This window comes from Cervus elaphus, chromosome 29, assembly GCF_910594005.1.
Source record: "Cervus elaphus chromosome 29, mCerEla1.1, whole genome shotgun sequence".
NCBI lineage: Eukaryota > Metazoa > Chordata > Mammalia > Artiodactyla > Cervidae > Cervus > Cervus elaphus.
In genome coordinates, this window is record NC_057843.1 from 40,421,995 (window position 1) to 40,437,780 (window position 15,786).

Consider the following 15,786-nt stretch of genomic DNA (forward strand, 5'->3'; position numbering starts at 1 on the left):
ATTTTATGAGCTTGTTGTTGTGTTTCTCTAACCCTCTCTTCTTCCCCCAGCTTCTTTCCATTAATTTTTCCCTTCTCTTTTTGCTTTGACTTATGGGTCTGCTTGGCCCGTTCTCTCCTGCTGTATCCGGTTAACTTGTCCTCTCGCCTGGTGAGTTGTAGGAGCACATAAATGGGGAAATGGAAAATATTGATCAGCCCAGTCTAAAGCCTGCCAAAATGTTCATCATCCTTTCTCACTTTCATCAAATACCAGGGAAATAATATGGTGTGTAATAGACTCCAACAGGCATCTGAATTTAGGTCTCATGCTATAGTTTGTATTTACTGTGAGGAAATTTTTTTTTTTTTTAATGTAGCATCTATGAAAAAGATAATGGTACTCAAGAACAACTCTCTTTAATTTACATGTACTATTTTTAGTCTCTAGTTATGTCTGGCTCTTTGTGACCCCATGGACTATATAGTCCATGGAATTCTCCAGGCCAGAATACTGGAGTGGCTAGCCTTTCCCTTTTCAGGGGAATCTTCCCAACCTAGGGATCAAGCCCAGGTCTCCTGCATTGTGGGTAGATTCTTTACCAGCTGAGCCACAAGGGAAACCCAAGAATACTGCAATGGGTAGCCTATACCTTCTCCAGGAGATCTTCCCAACCCAGGGATCAAACCGGGGTCTCCTGCATTGCAGGCAGATTCTTTACCAGCTGAGCTATGATCTTTGGTCTTACAACCCGCTCATGATTAAACTCATGGTCCATGAGGAAGAGTGATCGATCAACTTTTTCTCTGTGCTGTTGTACCTACCACCTCTATTTGAGGTGGAGTTACAGTGTTGGAAGACCCCCATAACTGTCCCTTTTTCATTCTTTTTAAGAAAAAGAAATCAAATAACAGAAAACCTCAAACAAAACAAAATGAAACTTTCCTTATCCTTCTAGAGATTAGAATATGCTCAAGATTCAAATTACCAGCCAGACCTCTCAGTGAGCTTTTCTTCCTGGTAGCTGCAAAAAATATTGGGTCCAAAAACACTGGGGAATCTGGGCTGTCTGAATTCTAATGCTAGTTCCAGCATTTATTTTTCTGGAAGGACCAGAGAGAGATCATGTAACCCCTTTGAACTTCAGTTTTCTTATGTGTAAGATAGGAGTTGATGACACAAGCCTATCTTAAGATGTTGTAATAGCAGAAGTGGGTGAAAGGTGCTTAGCAGAGAGGCTGGCGTACTGTTAGCACTCAGGTGTGACTGACTCACCTCTGCTCCCTCTTCTTTACCTGCCCCCACCCCCACCTCCTATAGTGAGTGGTTCAAATATTGTTCTGTCATGGGGCTGCCTGGGGTCAATCTTGGATCCCCATTCTTGCTGTGTCACCTGGGATAAAACCTTCCACTTTCTAAGGTTGTTTCTGTATCTGGGAGTCATTGATGGTGGAGACAATGAGGATGACATACTCAAGTTCAGGTTTTAATACAGTACCTGGAGCATAGTAAATATTCACTCATTGTGATAATAACATGGTTATGAGTATGTTTTCAAGGATTGCAGTCTTAGATCCCTCTGAAGTTCTAGGGTTCTGGCAGAGTTGAGAGTGACCCTCACCCCTGAGGGCTGACAGCATGGCTAGGTTCTCTTCCTCCCTCCCCAGCCAGTGGGGCAGCAGCCATCTTTCTCTGTAGCTTACTGACTCAGACTGGACTCTTGTCCATACCCAACAGAGCTTGTGCACATTTTCTGAAGGTTTAAATTAGGGGCTTATGCAAATCATTACCCTAAGTCATCAAAACAGCAATTAACTCAATAACCATGACATTAAGCCAGCTGTTTTTTTTTCTGGGGAATGTGAAATTGGAAACCAATGCTGCAGTATGCTTGGCTCAGCCGTGAATTTCCATGAAGCAAAGCTAAATAAAGCAAGTGTAAATATTGTAAATATTTGAGTTCAGAGGGGCAGGGAGGGAACTACCTTTCTTTTGGGGGGGAAAGGATCATGGGGACAAAATGAGAAGTACAGAATAAGGAGAGAAAAAGATGGAGTGTCCAGTACTGCAGGAACAAACACCTTTATAAATGAATATCCACAGTTATCCTGTGTTGCTTAGTCTATTATTGATTATCCTGTATATTTAACATATTCAAAAGCATTTCTGGTTAAATTTCTCCTAGGGGAATAACATCTTTGGCACCAATGCTTTAGAGAATTTGGGTGAATTTCATTATACCTACTGACTGTATATAGTTACATTCCTTTAAAATTATATTTTTGAAGACTAAATTATACTTTTCATGAAATAGAGCTAATCTTATAAAGAAGCTATGAAAGTTTTCTCTAAAATATATTTTGAATATTTCTCTACAGCTTATTTGATCTGATCATTTAATGATGGAAACCTAAGTTTTCCTTCAAACTAAAAGCCCTGTATGTAGCGAATATGGCAGTAATCAGATTTTTCCAGCCAAATGAAGGTCCCACAAATACCAAAGACTTTGGAAATAAATGTTTTTTGTTGTTGTTTTTTCTTGATTTTAAAATTAGCATGTGTATATAGATTTGAGGAAATACACAAAACTGTTAAGAAATGATTATTATTGGTATAATCCCATTATGAGACCATTGTTAACACTTTGGAAGTTTTTCTTTGAAAACATTTTAACAAATAAGTCAGATAGTTCCATTGTATTCATTATTGGATACAGTTGATAATAACTAATGTTGCAGTGAACATTTTGGTATATTAAGCTTTGGTTCTTTGCCCATTACTTTAGGATATATTCTTAGAAAGGGAATCAGTTTGTTTAGGCACCTGACTTACTGTTAAATTGCATGTCAGACAGATGATACTAATTTTCACTCATTAGTGTTTTTATGTGTTCTGACTGTACCCTCAGTGCCATTGAGTTATATTTTTAATCCAATTTTTCTCAACTCTGGCTTTTACTCTGGAATCAATGCAAGAGTTTTAAATAAGAAACAAACACAAAACAGGCTACACCTGAGCTCTACCCTAAGCCAATGAAATCAGAATTTCTGGGGAGTTGGAGGACCAACATGAATATAAGTTTAAAAGCTCCTCAATGCATCTAGTTGATAGGGTTCAGAACCACTTTGCTAATTGAGTAAATGAAAAATACTTCAAAGTCCTCTGCTATCACAGCACATTAGGATCTAAGTGGTATATGTCTGCCTCATTAGCTTGAAAAACATACTGTGAAATTAGGGTCTGGCCAAAATATTTTGCCCCAAGTGGATCTGCACATACTTGGGGGAAAAAATGAGGTCATCTCTGCACCAAAATAGTTCCCCCTGTTCCTTACCATCTTAACAATTAGTTTTTAGAAAACTTTTGCAGGGCTTTTTCTACTTTTTCCTATTTCATCTCTAAATTTTCTGTCTCTGAAGCTGCTTCAGAAGTAGTACATGTTAATTGTTTTGCCTTTCTAATCACTATTCAGTTGTTTGTCAAGTATTTCATTTATTTTGGCATTTTCTGCACCAGGTCATACATTGTCTTTATCTTAGGGTAACCATCATTTCCCCATCTTATTTGTGGTTTGGTAGATAAAAATACTGAAGAAGACTATACCTGATAGAAATACTACAGAAGGCCTGTACTAAGAAGACTGTACATAACCTGATTTACTGCAAAAGGCCTGTATGTAGTTTGACCTGTCAGGTTTTATGATGCTCCAGGCATGTTCTGGGCCCTTTTAGTTGTTAGTCTAGGGAAACTATTGATGCTCCTCCTGTTAGGGTAAGCTGGTGTGAGAGAGTCTGCTCTTTGGTGAAAGGTTTTCCCATGTGTGAGAAGTACAGAAGGGAATATTTCCTCTGCACTTCTAATGATGTTATCTGAAAATCTGATGCCAGATGATTACATTATTTCCTTAAAGGGTTTTATTTCCTCATTTCTGTCTTGCCCCTGGCCCCACAACTTGCTCTTTCTCTGGAAGAGGGAGAAGTCCCTCCTCCACATCCCAATACTTACTTTTTCATACTTTTTCACAGCCAAGAATGACAGTAGTACATAGTTTTGTCCAATTACACGTAAACAAGATTCTGCTGGCAGCTTTGGGGAAGAGTTGCACTTTCCAAATAAAAGTGTAGTGATCCTGAAACCCCTTTCCCTTACTTCTAGCCTTGAATTCAGATATGATGCCTAGATTTTGAAGGCCATTTTGCAACCATGAGTTAAGAGACCCAAGAGAAAGACTAAGAGAATAGCCAACATGGTTCTGCTATCTTTTAGCTGGTGGACTGACACTAACCATTGCCTGCATCCAGACTTTTGCTGAGGGTTAAACATGCTCTTAGTTGAGTCGATGTTAGATGGATTTTCTGTTACTCTCAGCTGAGAGCTTTCCTGATTCACCCAAATGATACTTTCCTAGTATCACGTTTAGCCATTGATCGTAGCTTGTCATTTCCTATTTTTTTCTGTATAAGAGCTGAATTTTAAAGTCCAAGACCATTCCTAAACAGGGCAAGGCCGAGCTAGCTTGTTATCTCCCTTTTATTCTCTTCTTCCTTGGGCAGTAGTCAGGTTGCGGTCAGTTCTTGGGCCAAGAACTGGGGAAAGTCACTGCTTCTTCTTATCTGTCTCTGATTATGTTTCTGCCTGTACTGGTAGGTCAGTTTACTTTAGTCTAAAGCTATTTAGGCTGAATTCAAATAGAAAAAAAATGAGAAGTTATTGTCTATACCAACTTCACACTTTCGCCTTTAATTTTGGGCCCACAGACATATATTAATAATAATAGTTATTTGCTTCCTTTTTGATTTTCTTTCATGTGGATTTCTGGGTTTTTTTTTTTTTTTTTTTTTTTTTTTTTTTTTTTTTTACAATTCTAGTAAGGTGGGGAGGCTGATCTCTAAGCAGCCTATTGGTACCTCTCGGTCTAAATATCATCTATAATATTCTAATTCGACACAATTTTTCTCATCCTTAACGACGGAAACAGTTTTGGTAATGAATGTAATTTGAGGTTACATCTATTTGTTCTCTGCCGCCAAATGTTATGCCAGTGCCTTAATTGGTTTTGTTAGAGTGAGCTTGAAGCCATGGGTATATAAAGCAATTAAAATGTTTTGGCATTTTTCATCAGTCACTGAAGCATCATAAATTTTTGATTGCCTGTGTGATGAACATATTTACCAAGCACAAGTAGCTATGATTTATGTGTGTTCAGCTAGAGGATGGCAAAGAAAATGCAAATATGTTTGAAGTTAAAGAGAAATGTATCAACTGTCCAATCATTGCTATAATAGCTAAGTATTGAATCAAGAGGGAAAATAAAGGTAAATTTTACCTTTTCCTCTACATAATTATCACTAGCATTACCTATTCAAATTTTTAGCTAAGCGACTTTTAGAATGGTTTTGCATTGTTTTCTAGCATTCACTATTTGTTTCTATTAAATATGTAGGAATTTATGGAACTGGTCAGTATTTTGCCACTACACTTGTCATCTTCAATCTGTGGAAGAATCATGAAAAAACGTGTATCTACAATCCTGCGCTTGAACTGAAATGCTGAAACAGTGACCTGGTTTATTTGTAACCAAGAATCATCAAGTTCATCTTCTTTTTCAGATGTAACATGTATCAGAGCGTGAAAACAGCTGTGACAAAGAGCTCTCTTTGGAGCCTAGGTCATATCACTTGCTCACTGGAGCATCCTCTTTACATAGCCTGTCACTGTGATTCTAGCTCCATCTCATTGGAACAGAGTAGGTCATGGGAAGAATTGAGCCTATGTAGGATGTTAGTTCCTAGCAGAGTGCCCAGGAAAAGGGTGCCAAGGAAAACCCAGGCAGGTCCTCTGTGGGTGGACACGTGATATCATGTAGTGACCTTTCCCAGAGACTCTGACCAATAAGAATCCTTACTTTTTACTCATTCACTTTCGGCTTCCTTTGTGGTGCAAGCTTCACTCTGACATCTTGATTTTAAGTATATAAAAGGAATTTCTGTGATATACCCTGTAGCTCAGGCTCATTGGTACATTCTCTGCATGTTTCAGATGAGAGCTAGGTCAGTTTGCTGTGAGACCAGGATGTAAGTGGATGAGAATATGTCCCTTTCTTGACTCTTCACATCCTTCTAGAAACGTGCTGAATCCTTCTTATCACTCCAACATGGAACCAGAGAAATCAGATTTTATTCTAGGAACCAGCTGCCAAACTTTGAAGTCCCCCAACCTCAGGCTGAATGACAGTGAGGGTGACGTGCAAAGGGGCAGTGTTCTTTTCCTGACTCTGCTCCATATTCTTAGGAAGTAGACAGACAAGTGCTACCTTCCTTCTTTTCAGACAGAGGAACTGGTAAGAGAATGAAACCCCTCAGTTTCTGGGCCTCTTGTTTAGACACCACCTTGTGTTCTCACTCAGGCTCCCGACCTTTGCTTTATTCTTGGTTCATCTGAGGGAAACTGGCCAGACCCCATCACCTGGTTGGCCTGTGAGTTGTCCCCTCTCTTTCCCCCCTCTTTCCAAGTCTCTCCTTTTTAATTATCAGCACAGATAACCCCCATGTAGTAAGACTCCATACAGTCCTCACAGGCCTCAAGCGATGAGGGTAAGAACTAAAAAAATATCTCTGCTGTGGAAGCTAATTGTGTATTTTTAATTAATTGCTCCAATTAGTCCCACTCTTTTCACTTATGTTAATCTATAACAATGTCAGCTGGGATGCTTCTGGAAGTGGAAATTGCTGTAATGGTCAGGTACCCATCAATTAAAACGCTTACTATGTGCAATTAGCTTCTCTTTGCGTTTTCATGGCAACACTGGGGAGTATGGATGCAGTATAAGCAGCATGGATGCAGCTTACCACATCTAGAGCGAATGGCACCGATACATTTCCATCCTATAATTTTGATAGCTTACACATTTTATTGTAGAGAAAAGTCAGTGATCAAAGATAGCATGATTAATGATGAAATAATTATAGAAGACCTAGTCTGGCTCCTTTGTTTATTGAATTCTGCAATGCAAAACTTGACAAATAATAAAAGCAGCGGATGGTATATGGTTAAGGGTTTGGAGGCAAATGGCTTTCAAAGGTTTCAACTAAGCACTTTGAAAGCGTATTTAACATATTATTGATATGACTATTTGTGATTAGCATATGTATTTGGTCTTTACAGTCAGGCTTCTTCAGGATCACAAATAAGAAAGAAGAGGATAGACTGGTTTCAATTATACACCTTGGCTTCATAGAACTTTTTTATCTCAAATATTTGGGATTTTCCTTCTGTAGCCTAAAATTTTACTGTACAATAAAGTTTGCTTTCCAATAGAGCTAAGCACAGCCTGACAGTTATTACATGATTATTTAATAATTAGAGTTCTTTCTACCACAGTCTGCTTTTTAAACATATTATGAACTATGATAAACATACAGAAAAGTACACTAAACATAAAAATATATAGTTCAGTAATCAATCATGGAGTAAATATCTGTGTAAGCACATCAAGGTCAAAAGGTAAAATATCGACAGCAGCCCTTCGGTGGTCCTCCCCCAATCATTCCTTTTTCCTCTCAAAAGGTGCCCAAACTACGTGTGTGCTCAGTCATGTCCGACTCTTTGCAACCCCATGGACTGTGGCCCTCCAGGCTCCTCTGCCCATGGGATTTTCCAGACAAGAATACTGGAGTGGGTTGCCTTTCCTTCTCCAGGGGACTCTTCCTAACCTGGGGATTGAACGTGTCTTCTGCATGGTGGATCCTTTACCAACTGCGCCACCTGGGAAGCACCAAAAGGCACCTACCTTGAAGAAATTTCATTTGGCATTCATTTTCATGTTTTGAGAAGATGGATGTTGGTCTCGCTGCTTCTTTAAAAGCAGTTTTCTTTGTACACTGAAAGTGGAAGTGTTACTCAGTCCTGTCCAACTCTTTGCAACCCCATGCACTATAGCTGACCAGGCTCCTCTGTCCATAGATTCTCCAGGCAAGGATACTGGAGTGGGTTGCCATTCCCTTCTCCAGGGAATCTTCCTGACCCAGGGATTGAACTGGGTCTCCTGTGTGAGCCACCTACACTAACTGCATTTAAAATATCTCTTTGTTTTTGGTTTTCAGCAGTTTTACTGTGGTTTGGCTAGTAAAGGCCTATGTGAGGACTTCTATACCCTATTTGGAGTTTGTAGGACTTCTTGAATCCACAATTTATTGTTTTTCATCATTTGGTAAAATTCTTAGCCACTGTTTCTTAAAATGTTATTTTGGACTCATTTATTGCTTTCCTTTCTCTCTAGGATTCCAGAAGTATGTAAGAGCTTCTCAATATTTTCCTACCATCTTTGAAAAATATTTTCCAACTTTTTGCCTCTTTCTGCTAAGTATTTTTCTTACATCACTAGTTTTAGTTCATTAAGTCTGATTTCAGTTGTGTATAAATTGCTCTAAACTGAGCCATTGAGGTCTTCACTTTGGCTATTGTATTTTTCATTTCTAGAATTTCTACTTAGTTGTTCTTCAGTTTGAAATGTCCTTTGAAAGTAAATTCTATTCTGTGCTGAATTCACAATCTGGTCTTTTATTTCCTTGAAAGAATAGGTATAGTTCTGTCTTTCTGCTTTCAGTATTTCATTGCGGCTCATGACTTACCAAACTTTGATGAATGTCAGGAAGATGATGTGATGTTTCCCTTGACGGTGGTGTTCGGTGTGTTCCTGATGTGGGAATGACAAAAGAGCCAACTAGGATTCTCTTTGGATTGATTCATAGACTTTTTTTCTTTTAATCATGGAAAAAAATCACAATATATACTGTAAAGTAGAGGAAAATATATGAGAACCCACAAAAATCCATCACCCAATTTCAACAGTTATCATCACTTAGCAACTATAGTTATCTTGAAATTCATGCCTAATAAGTCTAATATCTGGATCTACTGTGAGTCTCTTTCCATCATCTCTTGGCTCTATGTTTCTTGTTCTTGTCTTCTTGCTGTTATTTTATTGGGTTTCAGAAGCTGTATTGAAAAATTATGTGTAGAAATAACTTGATGTGTAAGATAAGTTCTTTCTTTGGGGAAGATTTATGTTTTCTTCTACTACATGCCTGGCAGCTCTTAAATTTGAAACCATCTTAATCCAATTTTGGGGATGAAGATGATTCAAAGCTCGGCTGAAATAGATGTAAGAGCCAGTCTCCTTCTGGTTCACTCTGTTAGGGTGACTTAGACTCTCTTGGGCTTCCTTGGTGGCTCAGATGGTAAAGAATCCACCTGTAATGCAGGAGACCTGGGTTCAACCCCTGGGTCAGGAAGATCCCCTGGAATAGGGAATGGCTATCCACGGCAGTATTCTTGCCTGGAGAATTCCATAGACAGAGGAGCCTGGCAGACTACAGTCCATGAGGTGAAAAGTGTTGGACATGACTGAGCAACTAACACTTTGTTTTAGACTCTCTTACCAAGCTCAAGACTATAACATTTGTGACTTTGTCTTCATGAAGCTGCAGAACAGTACTGCATAGCCCTTTGGCTGCCTCTTCCTGAGTCAGTAAATTTTATCAGAGGAAAAATCCTAACACTGAATCATTACTATTTTGCTCAGTATCCAGTGCTTTCAGGCAGAATATGTATATGTATTGTGTGTATGCACATTAGTTATCCTCAGAAGATTCGTCCAAATCTCCTGATCTCCCATTGCTAAAAGCAAAAGACTACTCTATACACATCTTAACCTTTCATCCTGTAGCCTTTTATACTAATCATTTTATTTTTTATTTTTTATACTAATCATTTTAAAAGGGAAACTCAAATTGTAATATATGATGGTTGCTTATGGATTAATTGGTTTCTGTATCTACCATAAGAATTTGTTAATCACTGTTTCTTTAAGCTGTTTGTTTACTCTCTGATTCTTTTCTCATTCTGGTTTGTGTCACAGACACGCTCTCTTACTCTTTGGCCCCTAAGTAGGTGCAACCAAAGAAGGCACAGTAGAAAACTGGGGGGTGAGAGTAGGACAGAGAAGTCAGAGTTTTGTTACTTCTCTTTTTGCTTCCTTTGGTGTCTCTGGCAGTAGCTAGGTCTTCTTCATGGTTCCAGCTCTTACTGAAAGGCTCTGGCTTCTGGGCTGTGGTAACACCTCCTCCCATCGTTTGTGCCTCCCGCTCTCCCCCACCATCCAACAGTATTAGGACTTCCTACTGTTGCTGACTTGTGGGCTGCCTTAAGAGTTTTTTGGCTTCTCAACCCTTCTACCACTGTGTAATCAGTGATACCGCTAAATTTACCTCTAAATTCCCACCATATAGTAATGCCTGCTGCTTTTAAGACCTAGTGCTGTTACTTTATCTGTCTATGGGGTTTTGTTACAGTATGAAATATGTAATACACAGTCCTTATCCTTAGGGAAGGAACAAAAGACGGGGAACAAACGACGTCTGTATATGAAGAAATGACAGATGACCATGGATTAAGTGCCAACCTTGATGATTTACACAAGAAGGCCAAAGCAACTCAAGGAAGAGTGAGACCCCTAGAATCTTTCATGGAGGTAAGTCAGATTGTGTGGTAGAATACGATAGAAAAATTCTCCAGGTGGAGCTGAAATAAGAAATCTCTGAGAAACAAAATTCTTATTCAAAAGTAGCGTTTGAAATTATTTTCCATTCAAACTAATGACATATATAAGTAGCTTGGTGATTCTTCTCATGCTTTGAAGAATCTTTAAACTCTGAAAAACTGATGCGATGGTATTTTCAATCTCACTTTACACATTTGCTGTTACTTCAAGTTCATAAACTTGAGCTTCACTGAAAATTACTCTGTCATTTCAGATGCTACTAAGAGACAGCTGATTGAAAACTGAGGGGTGAATGATAGTCAAAGAACTTTTGAGCAAATGCTACGTAGTTTTCCAGTGAATAAGGGTTCATGATGGGTGCATGATGAAATGCTCTTTCTAAGCCTGAATGTCATTGTAATTTTGGGTGGATTGAAGCACTGGAAATAAGCTGGGAGCTACAAGGTGTAGTGTGAAACCAATTCTTTGGATATGGATTGTTACTCAGGAGCTAATTTTTATTGCGTTGCCAGGCTGAGGTCAAGCCCAGTGCTGGGAGGTACACATGCCTCTTGTTTGGTTTATATGGCTTCTGTGTAGTCAGTGAAAAGAGCTTTGCATTTGGAGTCAGATCTAAGTTGGGGACCCATCTTTGATCCTGCTTGACTATTTGATTTTGGGAAAGCATTTAACTTCTTGAGTTCTGCCTTCCTTATCTACATATTATTAAGAGTAATGAAATCTCACAGGAGACTGTTGTAATAATTTAGGTGACAGTGCTTAGGAAACTTACAAATGTAGCTGTCTCTTGCACAGACATTTAAGCTGCCCCATTGTGTCTAAGCTACTGTGCTTGGCCATGTTAGAAAATTTGCTGGAGGAGAGATAGTAGGCACTTAATGGCACTTCCACATAGGGTCCTCTGCTTATAACACAGGCAAGGGAGAATCACATAATTTTCTTTCTTGCTTTTTCATTTTTTAATTTTTCAATTGACACTCCTAAAATCCTAGCACCTAGCTTAGAGAATATTTGCATTCATTGTTCATAGTACCCACTTGATGCACTTGGTTCTGCATCCAAGGTGGAAGTTGAAATAAGTCAATGTTCTTCTTTATTTACTTTATAACTAAGCTCTATTTCCTTTCTTCTCTTATATCCAGGTGTCATCATAATATATACACGGCATAAAGTGTACATGAAATAACAAGTCATTACTTGCAGAGTACATTTTTTTCTTCTCCAGGGCCTTATTAGCAACTGATAATCTTAAAATCTTATCTCCTAAGAAGGTTCCTCATCAAGTATTCCTTGACCCCATTCTGTTAAGCATCTTCACCACTCATTATTAAATTACCTGCTAAAAAACAGAAAAAAACAATTCAAGGTAGTCCCAACTCCTACTGCAAACTAGTAGCTTCCCCTACCCAGAACAAATGCTAAAATTGGTAAGAAAGCACATTATTTACTCTCAGAATAATAGTCTGTTGCAGTTTATGCTTACCTTGTCACCCAACATCAGTAATTATATGCTTGACATGAACTGCATATTAATTACTTTTATTATTCCAGAAGTTTCATTAGCAATAGTCCTCCCTTACCCTGGATTCTCCCAAACTCCTGAATGTCTAAAAATACCATCTTAACTATATCCCTAAAGACAATATAAATTCTACATACACAGTTTCTATTTGCTTCTCCATCTCACTTCCACCCTTGCAAATCTTTCATCCATTCACACCAAAAATGCTAAAAGTCAGAAAGAATATCATCATGATTTCTCAAAGAGAACACTTGTCTCTGAACCTTAGCGGGGTTTTGAGAGTCTTCTCTTAATTCAGATTTGAAACAATTAAACATTTTCCCCCCTTCCTTAAAAAATAATAAATTATTATCAGTACAGATTTTTAATTTTATGAACCAGTTTTCAGCTATTAGTATCCTAGAAAATAAATGTAAACATTGAACTTCTGAATGCCAAAATTTAACTTGGAATTTGACAGTGGATAATGAAGACAATTGAGCAGTCAAACCAAATGAAATAGCCTCCATAGACCACATTCAAACTTTTGCTTTAAGCAAACTTTGGTCAAGTGGTTCATAGTAGATCAGAAGTGTTGTTATTGTTTTGTTGCTTTGTTACGTCTGACTCTTTTGTGACTCCATGGACTGCAGCCTGCCGGGCTCCTCTGTCCATGGGATTTCCCAAGCAAGAATACTGGAGTGGGTTGCCATTTCCTTCTCCAGGGGATCTTCCCTACCCATAGATGGAATCTGCGTCTCCTGCATTGGCAGGTGGGTTCTTTACCACCACACCACCAAGGAAGTCCAGGTTAGAAGTAGTGACTCAGAAGTAGAAATGTGGTTGCATTGTGTTGTAGTCAGTTTGAGCTACCATAACAAAATACAATAGATGGGGTGACCTAAGCAAGACATTTATTTCTCTCACTTCTGGAAGCTTGGAAGAAAAAGATCAAGGTACAGTCCAGTTTGGTTCCTAGTCCTCTTACTGGCTTGCAGAGAGTCAGCTTTTCAGTGGCTTTTTCTCAGAGCATGCATGTGAGGAGAGAGAAAGTAAAGTCTCTGGTGTGTTTTCTTATAGGGCTTGCCTGGTGGCTCAGACAGTAGAGAATCCACCTGCAATGCAGGAGACCCAGGTTTGATACCTCGGTCGGGAGGATCCCCTGGAGAAGGAAATAGCTACCCACTCTTGTATTCTTGCCTGGAGAATTCTTGCCTGGAGAATTCCCCAGGAGCCTGGCAGGTTATAGTCCATGGGGTTGTAGAGAGTCAGCCATGACTGAGCGAAGTGTTTTCTTATAAGGACACTAATCACATTATGAAGGGCCCATCCTTATGACCTCATCTAAACCTATTATCCTTCCAAAGGCCCCATGTTCAAATGCTATCACACTGGATGTTAGGATTTCAGCGTAACAATTTTAGGGGGACAAAATTCAGTGCAAAGCTTTCTGGAAAAGTCAGACATATCAGCAGTAGCCAAAAGAGAAAGTAATTCTTTGATAGAGAGGGACCAAAGAAAAGCTGTTGTAATATTTCATTTTTCAGAGGGACCATTTAGTTCAGGAACATGTCACTCTGTGGAGGTCAGTGATTCCTATGGCCTTCATGATTGCTCATGTTCATAGTAATGAATCTGATTCATTAAGAAAAGGATGAAATATTCTCAATGTCCTCTATTTAAGAGGGCAGTGAACAGAGTGTAATCTATTTTAGAGTTATTCTTTGTCAACATACTAAAATATTGGTGTGTCTGTGGGTTGCAATCAATCCTGTAAAATATCCATTTACATGGAATGGTAGGTTTTCCAAAACCTGATAAATCTCGTGCAGCAATAAACAATAAGTATTTTTTAGGGTCAATCAGTAGGATACCATTTCCAAAAAACAATTTTCTTTTCAACTGAATTATGCAAGAGCTAACAAAATTTAGTGTTGATATTTCAGCTGTTGAAAACAATCCATCAAGTTCTTCACTACTTAGCACCAAGGTTGAAAAAAATTTATCATGGTGCTTTTTTATCCAAGCATGTCTACGCATGGCAAATATCATTGCCCTTTAATTTAAAGGTGATAAGAGAGATTGAGGGTTCTATAGAAGAGAGAACTTAATGTTTGACCACAATTCTTCACCTGGGCCAAGGAACAGTGATTTTCTGACTTGTCTGCCTTTGTCTTAGAACCTTCTATCCTGTTAATAGCCATTTTCTGGACTATATTGTGATTGCAATAGCCAGATTTCCCTTTTTACTGCCTGCCGTACTTACCAATCAGCATCCATCTCTGCAATGAGACTTATCTTGCCAAAAGCTGAGGATACTCGAAGTCAGTTGGCTGCAATTCCCTATATCAATCCCTGCAATAGAGGTGGCCTTGCCAACAGGACCATAATAACTGACATCACTTGGCAAGGCTCCCCATACTCTGGATGGTGTTTGGAAAGGTACAGTCATCTTCTACCTCTGTAATTCTCTTTTTATGTATGTTTTCATATATAAAACCCCCATTTGGCTGATATATCCCTTCTTTAGCTATATTAAGACCTTTGAGGTCTGGTCTTACCTCGCTGGCGGTAGTACTGGGCTGTCTTGTTAAGGTGACACCGCAGATCTTGGTTTTGAGCCTTTATGTCCTGATTGTAGAGCTGATGATTGAAGAGTCTTACTTTTCGAGATCTGTGTTCTTGAGCAGGATGCCTCCACTGTAGCCCCCCAGATCAAAAGGTTCTGAATAACGCTATATATACTAGGTGCTTTATCAGCTGTCCACATCTAATCTGGAGAAAGAAATAGCAACCCACTCCAGGTTTCTTGCCTGGAAAATCCCATGGACAGAGGAGCCTGGCAGGCTACAGTCCCTGGGGTCACAAAGAGCTGGACATGCCTGGGCGAATAAACGACAACAGCAAACAGGTGCTTTATCTGCTATCCCTGTCTAATCTATTAGCAAAGCCTAATAGGTCCACCTGAAAATACACCCTGATATCACTTCTCTTCCTTGCACTGTGATCAGTCTAGCCCAAGCCTTGACTCTTATTCACCTAGACACTTCCGTGGTCTCCTAACCAGTCCCCCTTCTTCCAGCCTTGTCTATGGGGCTTTTTTAACACGGCAGCCACAGTGGTCCCTTAGAACACAGGTAGACTCATCACTCTCCTATTCAAATCATCCAGCTGCTTCCTATGAGAGAATACAATCCAAATGTTGATTCACTGGATACAAGGCTCTACCTGGTATAAGGCAACCTTTGTGACCTCATCTTCTACCATCTTGCACTTGCTCACCCATTTCACCTACGCTGACCTCCAGATGCTCCTTTGAACATGACAAGCACAGTCCTGCCTCAGGCCTTTTGCTCTTGCTGTGTCCTTAGGGGAAGGGGTTGGGGAGAGGCCTGTTCTTTCCCCGAGTGTGTGCATGTCTCTGTCCTTCGCTTCATTCTGAGGGCTGTGAATATGTCCTCTTTCAAATGAGAGCCTTTTACTCTACACTGTGTTACTCCTTATCTCTCCTTGCCCTGCTCATTCATTTGCTCTTTGATTTTTTTGTCCAGTTCTCTCTGCTAAAAGATAGGCTGCACTAGGGCTGGTTCATAGCTGTATCCCTAGTTCCTAGAGCAGTGTCTAGCCACTAGAGTGCTTTCAGTAAATATTTGTTGGCTAATTGACAGAATGGTTCCTTGTCTTATTGAATCCTCACAGCACTTCTTTTAGGGATTCAGTTCAGTTCAGTCACTCAGCCGTGTCC

General features: G+C 39.4%; 1 long non-coding RNA gene across 1 annotated transcript in view; it reads left to right on the forward strand.

Annotated features, from left to right (window-relative positions):
• Positions 1–15,786, forward strand: part of LOC122685924 — a 91,063-nt gene that overhangs the window by 28,721 nt on the left and 46,556 nt on the right. Inside the window, exon 2 of the long non-coding RNA XR_006338573.1 lies at positions 10,366–10,510. This is a non-coding gene — a long non-coding RNA (uncharacterized LOC122685924). The remainder of the gene's footprint in view (positions 1–10,365; positions 10,511–15,786) is intronic.